This window comes from Seriola dumerili, unplaced genomic scaffold, assembly GCF_002260705.1.
Source record: "Seriola dumerili isolate Sdu_G_001 unplaced genomic scaffold, Sdu_1.0 BDQW01000306.1, whole genome shotgun sequence".
Classification (NCBI taxonomy): domain Eukaryota; kingdom Metazoa; phylum Chordata; class Actinopteri; order Carangiformes; family Carangidae; genus Seriola; species Seriola dumerili.
This window is the reverse complement of record NW_019174561.1, coordinates 1,524,049-1,536,864: the sequence shown is the minus strand read 5'-3', so window position 1 is coordinate 1,536,864 and position 12,816 is coordinate 1,524,049.

Here is a 12,816-nt window from a genome sequence, read left to right as displayed (position 1 = left end):
TCTGCAATTGTTTCATTTTTCAAGCTCTAATAAAGACTAAACATTATATAGGTTTGCAGTCAAAACGCTTTACAGAGAAAATAAAGTAAATAAACAAGTATTCATATGAATATATGTATAAAACTAAATGAAACTGCTTTGAGTTAAAACAGAGTCGACCACATTGTTGAGCTGAGCAGTTTATGAAGGTTTGGATGTTTTTTCTGGAAACACAAACCTTTTTCTTCTCTGTGGTTGTTTAAAACTGCAGGTTGTGACTGAGCTCTGACTCATACGGGAGACCTGAGACAGTGTGTGGAGCTCTCAGCTCCGTACATTATCTGCAAATGAAGGAAAGAGCAGACAGATGGTCAGACCCTGACGCTACAATACTGAGCTCCAGCTCCGGTTTATGAACAATACTCTGAACAGCCTGTCAGCAGCCTGTCAGTGTCTGTCTGTCTGTCTGTCTTCTGTCTGTCTGTCTGTCACTTGTCTTGTCTTGTCTGGTCTGTCTGTCTGTCCTGAGCTCTTCTGTCGCTGGCTCATTGTCTGTCTGTCGTGTCTTTCTGTCTGTCTGTCAGCCTGTCTGTCTTGTCTGTCTTGTCTTCTTGTCTGTCTGTCTGTCTGTTCTGTCTCTGTCTGTCTATGTCTCTGTCTGTTTGTCTGTCTGGTACTGTCGGTCTCTTGTTGTTCTGTCTGTGTGTCTGTCTGTCTGTGTGTGGTTGTAATGTGTCGTCTGTCTGTCTGTCGTTAGTCTTGTGTGTGTTCTGTTGTGTGTCTGTCTGTCTGTCTGTGTGTCTGCTGTGTTCTGTCTGTCTGTCTTCTGTGTGTCTGTCTGTCTGTGTGTCTGTCTGTCTGTTCTGTTGTCTGTCTGTCTGTCTGCTTCTGGTCATGCTGTCTGTGGTCTCTGTCTTCTGCCTGACCCGCCATAATCCTGCCGTAGACCTCAGGAGTGTCGTGATGTCTGAAGAATTGTTTGCGCGGCGCCCGTGAACCAAAGACATTGATACAGTGACTATCGTACTAGTCTGATTTAAAATGTATTTTTTAATATTTTACATTTTTCTGACTTGTCTTGTCCGTGAATCACGTCCTCTACTGCCTTTCACCCATTTTTGATGACCAAGAGAACTAGCATCACTCAATCATCCTTTAGTGCTGTCATTTTCACATTCTCTACACTCATTGAGGATGTGTGGTCTGTTCATGTGTCGGTCTTGATAGCTGCTGTGCTGTCTTGTCTGTCGTGTGTATAGTGTAGATTGTCTGCTGGTACTGATCTGATCATCTGTGCTTGTGTGTGGATGTCTCGTCGTGCTTGTCTGTCTGTCTGTCTGTGCTGTCTGGTGTGTCTGTCTGTTCGTCTGGTGGAGCCTGTCTGTAGTGTCTGCTCCTGTCATTCTCTCTGTCCTGCTCTGTCTGTCTGCGTGTGTCTGCTCCTGTCCTCGTGCTGTCTCCAACATTGTCTGTCTGTGTCATAAGTTGAACTAGTAGTAACCAATAGTCTGGTGTCTGTCCTGTCTTGGTGTAACCTGTCTGTGTGGTCTGTCTGTCTGTCTTGTTCCTGTGTGTCATCAGTCAGTGTGTCTGATCTATCATGTGGTGTGTGTGTTCTGTTCTGTCTGTTGGTGTGTCTTCGTGTTTGTGTGTTGTCTTGTGGTCTGACTGTCTGTCTGTGTGTCTTGTCTGTCGTGTCTCGTTCTAGGTTGCTGTCTGCTCTGTCTGTGTGTCGTCTGTCTGTCTGTCGTGTACTGTCTGTGTTGTCGTGTGTCTGTCTGTCTGTCTGGTCTGTCGTGTGTCTTGTGTCTGTCTGGTGTTGTCTGTCTGTGGTGTCCTGTCTGTGTGTCTGTCTGTCTGTCTGTTCTGCTCGTGTGTGTCTGTTGTGTGTTTAATGTCTCGTCTGTGTGTTCTGTCTGTGTGTTCTGGTGTGTCTGTCTCGTCTGTGTGTCTGTGTGTCTGTCGTCTGTGTGTCCTGTTCTGTCTGTGTGTCTAGTGTGTCTGTGTGTCTGTCTGTCTGTCTGTCTGTCTTCTGGGTCCTGTCTGCTGTCAGACACAGTGAGACCTCACAGTAACGTACTGTCCATGTTACGAGGACTTGTCTTTTCATTTCACTTGTTTGTTCTTGACTCCAACTACAAACACAAACACTTTATTAGGATGTCTGACAAGTCCTGCAATACAATCAAAACTCCTATTATTATACAAGGAGGAATATTTTCAAGGATCCTTTGTACCTTCAGATATCCAGCTGTTCTTACACTCTTCTAAAATCTTAGTGTGTTTTAAGTCAATGACAACCAAACTGAATTCTTTCTGATTGTGTCGCGCTTCACTCAGTAAAAGCTTTCCACTGGCAAACACAGGAGCTTTATTTGTGAAGAAGTCACAATGGTGTCCACACCTGCAGGGGATACAACAGGTGTGACCAGTTGATACCAGTGTGTGCAGTGTCAAGTGTCATGTTTTGAATACCTGAACCTCACAGCAATCCCTGCTATCAGACAGAAGCAGGATTATCGGGATGGGAACTGAAGCAGCCTGAGATTTTAATGAAAACATGTTGCGACAAAAGTTTTTTAAAATAATTGCAACTATTACAAAACATCTAAGCCACAAACTGTTAGCTTTACCACGGCTATAGCAGCTTAATATAGACTGCTTACTATTATATAAGGTTCAATGGTTTTGTAAAGTGTTCACTTAGTGAAAACAAAGATGCAAACGCTCTTATTTATTATATTATTATATTATTTATTTATTGAATATTTTCTGAATATTTCTTCAGTTTAAATGTTAAAACTATTTAGATTGATCAATTTTCAAAGACATGAGGGATCTGTGTATTATTGAGTTCATGCAGGTTGGAGAGTCCCCTTCAGGTGGGTGGCAATTAGAAAATACAAAAGACTTAAATAAAAATGTTTCTGCTTCCAAATAGTCATTGACGCTTGTCGCATAGTCCGACAGTCCACCTGGTTTAAGGTTAGGAAGGTGGTGTGTGTGTGTGTGTGTGTGTGTGTGTGTGTGTGTGTGTTGGTCCCCTTACGACTTCCTGGAAAAAAACATGATACAGTGCAGCACTGACTGACAAACTTTTCATTAATCAAAGGGAAACTTTTTGACTCCTCAACAACAATCTGAAATTAACGTATTTTGTAAGTTGTGTTGTGGTGTGTGTGTGTGTGTGTTGTGTGTGTTGTGTCTGTACTGTATATGTTTAACATGGGCTGTTAAACTGGGATAACTTCCATCCTCAAGCAACAACACGTAACTGTGCTCCGTCGTTGTCAAACATAAGCCAGGTACTCAGGAGATTGTCTCTCCCCCTCGTTCACCGTCGTTGTGTCACTGCAGCTGCTGAAATATGTAAACACAAACATACGCAACAACTTACACAACATCCCGATATTAACACCTTGCTTCACACATACTGTATGAAACTATATTATACTATTTTAACACTGTAGCTAAGATGTAAGTATCCGGAGTAGCTAACTATCTACTTGTTACATACTTCTTTTACTTTCTTACTTTCAGAGTTTCTCCAATTAGATTATCAACGTATCTATAGATGAAGGCTAATTGTTAGCTAGTTTTTTCTAAAAACTTTAAGCCTTATGTTTATATTTAGCCTAACGTAGAGATGGCTAGCTACTTGAAGAAAAAGCATACCCATCAGTTAGTATCGAGTCGAAACAGAGTACAATCATCAGTTAACTTAATTGAGGAGAGAAATACATGCTTAACAGATCTTAAAGACTTATGACACGGTTGTGATTGTGAACCAACTGGACACAGCACTGCTTCCCTGTCAAAACCAACTGTTACTGCCACTGCATTCTGTCGCTGAACAGGAGGAACAAACCTCTCAGTCCTGTCAGCTCTCAACAGGGCAACATGGACTTCTTCTACACGTTTACACCAATGTTTGAATGACAGGAGCAAGATATCATGTGACATCCACGTCTGAGCGTTCATGGTCAGAGACTTCTTCAGGATTCAATGAGCTCTGGTTTGCCATATTTCAATCTAACAGAACAACAGCTCTGACATATATACACACATTAATATCAACACACATCAACACAATGAATAATTTATATACATTATATATAGAGAATACATGACAGTTGCAGTGCTGTTACACATTAACACTGCCCCTCTCCAAACCCTCCACCCCCCTCCTCCTCCCTCCACCTCCCTCATCCTCCTTCCTCCCCTCCACCTCCCTCCACGTCCCTCCACCCCCCTCCACCTCCCTCCTCCTCCTCACTCCCCCTCCTCCCCGCTCAACCTCCCTCCTCCCCCTCCACCCCTCCTCCTCCCTCTACCCCTCACCATCCTCGACCTTCGCCTCCATGCCTCCCTCCTCGTCCGCCCTCCTCCCCTCCCCCTAACCTCCTCCACTCCACCTCCCTCCTCCTCCCTCCACCTCCCTCCTCCCCCCTCCTCCTCCCTCTCCTACCTCCTCTCCCTCCACCCCCTCCACCTTCCCTCACCTTCACCTCCTCCCCCCTCCTCCTCCCTCCTCCTCCCTCCTCCTTCCCTCCACCTTCCTCACCTCCCCCCACCCCGCCCCTCCTCCCTGCCACCTCCCTCCACTCCTCCACTCCCCTCACCTCCCTCCACCACCCCTCCACCCTCCTCTCCTCCTCCCTCCACCTCCTCCACCCCCTACCTCCTCCCTCCACCCCCTCCACCTCCCTCCACCCCCTCCACCTCCTCCACCTTCCCCACCTCCCCCCACCCCCCTCCTGCTCCCCTCCACCCCCCTCCACCCTCCCTCCACCCCCCTCCACCTCCCTCCACCTCCCTCCACCTCCCTCCACCTCCCTCCACCCCCCTCCACCTCCCTCTCCTCCCTCCACCCCCTCCACCCCCCACCCCCTCCACCTCCCTCCTCCTCCCTCCACCCCCCCACCCCCTCCACCTCCCTCCAACTTCCTCCTCCTCCCTCCACCTCCTCCACCCACAAAGATATTTTAAAGTATTAAAGATCTTAAACCATCATGTTCTTCATCTTTGTTCTGTAGTGACTCTGATCTTCACTGGTAATATCTTCAGAGGAAATCTTTGTTTGTTTAAAGTATTGGAAACAATCCTCCTAGTGAAAGTGGTGTGGAAGGTGTGTATGTGTGTGTGTCAGTTCTCAGGATCACGAAACGACAGTTTTCCTCTGGTCCAGTCCAGATTCACTCTGATCCTCTGGAGCTTCTCACTGAGAGAAGAGTGATGAGATCTGATGGAACTGTGCTCTGTATTCACCTTCATTAACACTATGTGTCCATAATTTAGCTCCAGGCTTTTTCTATCCCCTTCCTCTCAACAGACTACTTGCAGTCACACCCACAGACCAGAATGGACTGTCTCCAACCTGGACGTCCCAGCTGTGAGTCCCTGAGTCAAAACCCTCAGAGCCTCAGGACTAAGGCATAGGAGTCAAACCTCTCTGGATGTCAAGGAAGCTTCCTGTCTCTCTCCAAATCTCACTCTGGTCAGATCTTCAGACCAGGTATAATACTGGATGAGCAGAGTTTGGGTCCAGAACCACAGGACTGTAGAGACCAGGTCCTTCATCTGTTTTCCAGATGTTGAAGGTCAGTTGCCCGGTGTTTGGCCTGTCTATCAGAGCTCCTGAGGGCGGCTGTGGATCCTCCAGCAGGGCGCTGCTGGACTCTGTCCATCGCAGCCTTGTAGTTCTTCAGGAATGAGAGGTCTTCAGCTCTCAGCTCGTCCTCTGTGGCTCTGACTGTGTGTGACAGAGCTGCTATCTCTTCTGCTCAGAGCCTCCATCTTCTCCTTCATCATGTGACTCTTTCAGCTCCTCTTCCTCCCTCTCGAGCAGTGATCCTGGCCTCCTCTTCCTCCTGTAGAAACTGGTGAAGCTTCTTAAAGTGCTCCTTGATCTGGCTCTCAGTGTGTCGGGCCGCGACCTTGATTGTTTGTGCTGTTTGGTACAGTCTCCTTTAACTCGTTCAACAGCTTTCAGTTTCTCTTGTAAAGGCTTCAGGGGCTTTCTGGAGCTCCTCTCTGTGATCCTCTGCAGCTTCAATCAACGGGTCTGAAGCTGTGGTGTGTGTGTCTTTGAGTCTCGACAGACGAGACACACTGGCTGCTGGTGGTCCAGACAGAAGAGTCTGAGTTCTTCAGAGTGCAGACTGCAGAGAGGCTCAGACCCTGCTGAAGGTCTCTGATGTCTCTGCCAGTAAGAAGTCCTCACACAGGTTCTTCAGGGACAAAGAAAATGGTGGTATATCCTTTGATGATCTCCTTTACACACTGGACACTGTTGTTGTTACCTTCTCTCTCCACCAGCGCTGCAGACAGTCTCTACAGAAGCTGTGGCTGCAGGACAGGACAAACAGTCTTTAAAGATGTCATGGCAGACAGGACAGGTGAGCTCCTCCTCTGACCGGGAAGACATGTCCTCTCTGAGTGAAGCTGAAGACACAAAGCAGCACAGAGGTCAGTCAGGTGTGGTTTCCCTCCCACACTTTCACTTTCAGTCTTGTCTCTTATAAACTCCCAGTTGTGTGTGGAGTCCGCTGCAGGTTGAAGTTGCTGTCGTCCTGTTTTCCCTCCTCTCTCTGTAGAAGCTGTTGTTTTTGGTTTAAAGGTGAATCTCTTTAAATGTTTCTCAGCATCAACGTGTCTCTCACGAGTGACGACCAGTATGAAATGGTATTTTCCTGCTTCGTTCAGAGTATCAGGTGAGGGGTGGAGCTTCAACAGACTGTTACTGAGAACAGTGTGCAAGAGCTGTAAAAACCAGTCCTTCTGTTGTGTTTGTTTCTACATGTATGTTCATATATTTCACCGTTTCATACAGTGATCCATGTTTAAGTGATATGAAATGAAATGAAAAACTTGAGGCATTCAGATCATCTGTCTCTCCCACCCACAGTCTGATCACAGTGGAGCTGCTGGTTGATCTCTGCAGGAGAAGGTCTGACAGGCTCTTTAAAGTCAAGTTTACAAAGGTGGATCACTCACTAAAGGTTTTTCATCAAGACACTGTGTGACGATTTTGGGTCCGTGTGTCTTGGAGTGAGAAAGGCGGGTAGAAAGGCACATCGACAGAGTGTGGGGATTTCACAAATACTCGTCGTTTATTTGTACATAAACTTAAAACACTCCAACCTTACAAAGCCCGGTTGTACGGCTGCTATATATATTCATACATGAAATACATAGTTACCACACGGACTTATTATCATCACTGAGTTGAGGGAAGTAGGAAGGAGCAAGGAGTCGTGGATATACATCCGACCAGCGTAGTAGCATGCTCTCAACTAACTCAAACCATAACAAACGCAGTTTTATGACATCACTGGTAAGCGACACACGTTAAAGGCACATTTCATATATTCACTGTTACATATTCCCCCCTGGTAAGACAAAGGCTGTCCCCAGCCGTACGCACTGAGATACAGTCTGTACTAAGTATACTTGTCATACATGACTATGCAACTAAGTGTTCAGGACCAGAGTGAGATACAGGGAATTATTTAGATAACTGGCATACATGTCAGTACCAAGTAGAATGAAAGGCCATAGTGCTAAAAAGAAACTAAATCAAAACTAAGGTTTTAAAGACAAGCACAATATGAAGTTCCCTTATTTAAATTTCCTTTTAAAGAACACAGCAAAAAACACACTAACCCATTAATGTCTCATAATATGAAACAGCTGCTTAGTTGAGTAGAACGCTGCAAAACTCTACCCACATGAGGGCGGCATTTAACACTTAACAATTGTCCAATAGTCACATGAACACAAAAACCTGAATTTACTCAAAGTCAAATTTGGCAGTATGATAAGGATTGGTCCATTTGGTGTCTGACCATCCTGAGGTGACTCTGGGGTTTCGTCTGGGCCTCAGGCTGTAGTGACTAGAAGAGCCAGGGCCAGTCGGTGGTGGGTCAAGATCAGTGTTCATATCAAGGTCTGATAGGTCAGGATGAGTTGCCATTATACACTTTAAGTTGTAAAAGTTCAAATGTAAACTAATTTAAAAGTGCAATTCAGATATCAATAACTGCAACTTGGGTTCACATAATCACCTAGACCAGTAGTATAATGTGATGAGGCTATATAAGCAATACTCATTTAAAATAATCTTATGCAAAGGGAGAAAACTCATTCAAAACACCCACTGAGTCAATGTGAGAATAAAACGAAAAATAGCCTTAGCGTCAATGTAACTTCCCTTGCAACCAAATACTGTTACTCAAAAATGTAGGTGATGAATAAAGCCCAAAAAGTGGCATTTCACAAACACCTTATACCACTAACAGTCCGTATGATTATATTTCTTTTTGTTGCAACCATGTGAGTCCGTAGTAGTAGTACAGTTTAGTTTTGCTTTTTTTTTTTTTTTTTTTTTTTTTTAATAATATATTTTTTTATATTTCTTATAAAGTCATAAAATCTCACAGTCCGCGCATTTGACCTTGCTCCAGCAAAGACAGGTCTCACAGCTTCAGACCCGTTGATGAAGCTGCAGAGGATCACAGAGAGGAGCTCCAGAAAGCCCTGAAGCCTTTACAAGAGAAACTGAAGCTGTTTGAACGAGTTAAAGGAGACTGTGACCAAACAGCACAACACATCAAGGTCCAGGCCCGACACACTGAGAGCCAGATCAAGGAGCACTTTAAGAAGCTTCACCAGTTTCTACAGGAGGAAGAGGAGGCCAGGATCACTGCTCTGAGGGAGGAAGAGGAGCTGAAGAGTCACATGATGAAGGAGAAGATGGAGGCTCTGAGCAGAGAGATAGCAGCTCTGTCACACACAGTCAGAGCCACAGAGGACGAGCTGAGAGCTGAAGACCTCTCATTCCTGAAGAACTACAAGGCTGCAGTGGACAGAGTCCAGCAGCGCCCCCTGCTGGAGGATCCACAGCTGCCCTCAGGAGCTCTGATAGACCAGGCCAAACACCTGGGCAACCTGACCTTCAACATCTGGAACAAGATGAAGGACCTGGTCTCCTACAGTCCTGTGGTTCTGGACCCAAACTCTGCTCATCCAGGGCTCATCCTGTCTGAAGATCTGACCAGAGTGAGATTTGGAGAGAGACAGAAGCTTCCTGACAATCCAGAGAGGTTTGACTCCTATGCCTTAGTCCTGAGCTCTGAGGGTTTTGACTCAGGGACTCACAGCTGGGACGTCCAGGTTGGAGACAATCCATTCTGGTTAGTGGGTGTGACTGCAGAGTCTGTTGAGAGGAAGGGGAAAGAAAAAACTGGAGCTCAATTATGGGGAATAGTGTTATATGAAGGTAAATACAGAGCACGATCTCCATCAGATCTCTCCACTGTTCTCTCAGTGAAGAAGAAGCTCCAGAGGATCAGAGTGAATCTGGACTGGACCAGAGGAAAACTGTCGTTCTCTGATCCTGATACTGACACACACATACACACCTTCACACACACTTTCACTGAGAGGATGTTTCCATTCTTAATCACAATCAAGATTTTTCCTTGAAGATGTTACTCAGTGAAGATCCAGTGTCACTACAGAACAAAGATGAATGAACATGATGTTTAAGATTTTAAATATTTAAAATACTTTGTGGGTGGAGGGAAGGTTGGAGGGAGGGGAGGGGGGTGGAGGGGGTGGAGGGAGGTGGAGGGAGGTGGAGGAGTGAGGAGGGTGGAGAGGTGGAGGGGGAGGTGGAGGGAGGTGGAGGGGGTGGAGGGAGGGGCGCAGGTTGAATGTGTAACAGCATCACTGTATATTTCTCTATATATAATGTATATAAATATCATTGTGTTGATGTGTGTTGATATAGTGTGTAATATGTCAGAGCTTTGTCTGTTAGATTGAAATATGGAACCAGAGCTCATTGATCCTGAAGAGTCTCTGACCACTGAACCTTCAGACGTGGATGTCACATGAATATCTGCTTTCCTGTCATTCAAACATGGTCTAAATGTGTAGAAGAAGTCCATGTTGCCTGTTGAGAGCTGACAGGACTGGAGGTTTGTTCCTCCTGTTCAGGACAGTAACAGTAACAGTGTTTGTACAGATCACAGTCTGTGTCCAGTTTGTTCACAATCACAACGTGTCATATCTTTGATCTCTGCTGTTTCTCTCTCATTAATTACTGATGATGTCTGTTCACTCAACTAACTGATGACTTTTTTCTTCAAGTAGCTAGCATTCGTTAGCTAAATAGTAACATAAGGCTAAAGTTAGAAACTAGCTAACATTAGCCTTCATCTATAGATACTTGATAATCTAATTGAGAAACTCTGAAAGTAAGAAAGTAAAGAGTATGAAACAAGTTAGATAGTTAGCTACTCCTACTTACATTTAGCTACAGTGTTTAAATATATAATATAGTTTTCATACAGTATGTGTGAGCAGGTGTTAACGGATGTGTGAGTGTGTAGTTGTGTTACATCATTTCAGCAGCTGCAGACACAACGACAGTGAACAGGAAACATCTCTCTGTACCCTGGCTTATGTTTGACACACGACACATTCGTGTTTGTGAGGCAGTGGAAGTTTCCAGTTTACAAGCCCATGTTAAACATATACAGTACAGACACACACACACACACACACACACACACACACACACAACTTACAAAATAACGTAATCAGTTGTTGTTGAGCAAGTCGTATTAATGAAAGTTGTTCAGTCAGCGCTGCACTATCAGTGTTTTTGTCCCAGAAAGCTCGTAAATGGACCAACACACACACACACACACACACACACACACACACACACACACATTCCTACCTTAAACAGTGGACTGTCGGACTATGCTGACCAAGCGTCAATGACTATTTGGAAACAGAACATTTTTATTTAAGGTCTTTTGTAATTTTCTATCCACCCACCTGAGGGACGTCCTCCACCTGCAGTGAGACTTCAATATACACAGATTCCCCTCATGTCCTTTGAAAATTGATCATTAAATAGTTTTTAACATTTAAACATGAAGAAATATTCAGAAAATAATCATAATAAATAATAATAATAATAATAAATAAGAGTTGCATCTTGTTTTCACTAATGTGACACAACTTTACAAAAACCATTGAACCTTATATAATGTAAGCAGTCTATATTAGCTGCTATAGCCGTGGTAAGCTAACATTGTTGTGGCTAGTGTTTTGTAATAGTTGCAAATTATTTTAAAAACTTTGTCGCAACATGTTTCATTAAAATCTCAGCTGCTCAGTTCCCATCCCATAATCCCCTGCTTCTGTCTGTAGCAGGATTGCTGTGAGGTTCCAGGTATCAAACATGACCTGACACTGCACACCTGGTCACACCTGGTCACACCTGGCTGCTTCCCCTGCAGGTGTGGACACATTGTGACTTCTTCACAATAAAAGCCTCCTGTCAGTTTGCCAGTGAAAAGCTTTTACTGTGAAGCAGCGACACAAAGAAAGATTCAGTTTGAGTTGTCATTGACTTAAAACACCTGAAGATTAGAAAGAGTGAAGAACAGCTGATATCTGAAGGTACAAACAGGATCTTGAAAAATATTCCTCCTTTATAATAATAGAGTTTTGTCTGTATTGCAGGACTGTGTCAGACCATCCCTAATAAAGTGTTTGTGTTTGTGTTGGAGTCAAGAACAAACAAGTGAAATGAAAAGACAAGATCCTCAGTAACATGGACAGTACGTTACTGTGAGGTCTCACTGTGTCTGACAGACAGACAGACAGACAGACAGACAGGCAGACAGACAGACAGACACACAGACAGACTCACAGACAGACAGACAGACAGACAGGCAGACAGACAGACAGACACACAGACAGACTCACAGACAGACAGACAGACAGACAGGCAGACAGACAGACAGACACACAGACAGACTCACAGACAGACAGACAGACAGACAGGCAGACAGACAGACAGACACACAGACAGACTCACAGACAGACAGACAGACAGACAGGCAGACAGACAGACAGACACACAGACAGACTCACAGACAGACAGACAGACAGACAGGCAGACAGACAGACAGACACACAGACAGACTCACAGACAGACAGACAGACAGACAGGCAGACAGACAGACAGACACACAGACAGACTCACAGACAGACAGACAGACAGACAGGCAGACAGACAGACAGACACACAGACAGACTCACAGACAGACAGACAGACAGACAGGCAGACAGACAGACAGACACACAGACAGACTCACAGACAGACAGACAGACAGACAGGCAGACAGACAGACAGACACACAGACAGACTCACAGACAGACAGACAGACAGACAGGCAGACAGACAGACAGACACACAGACAGACTCACAGACAGACAGACAGACAGACAGGCAGACAGACAGACAGACACACAGACAGACTCACAGACAGACAGACAGACAGACAGGCAGACAGACAGACAGACACACAGACAGACTCACAGACAGACAGACAGACAGACAGGCAGACAGACAGACAGACACACAGACAGACTCACAGACAGACAGACAGACAGACAGGCAGACAGACAGACAGACACACAGACAGACTCACAGACAGACAGACAGACAGACAGGCAGACAGACAGACAGACACACAGACAGACTCACAGACAGACAGACAGACAGACAGGCAGACAGACAGACAGACACACAGACAGACTCACAGACAGACAGACAGACAGACAGGCAGACAGACAGACAGACACACAGACAGACTCACAGACAGACAGACAGACAGACAGCCAGACAGACAGAAAGACAGACAGACAGACAGACAGGCTGACAGGCTGCTGACAGGCTGTTCAGAGTATTGTTCATAAACCCGGAGCTGAGCTCGTTATGTAAGCGTCAGGGTCATGACCATCTGTCTG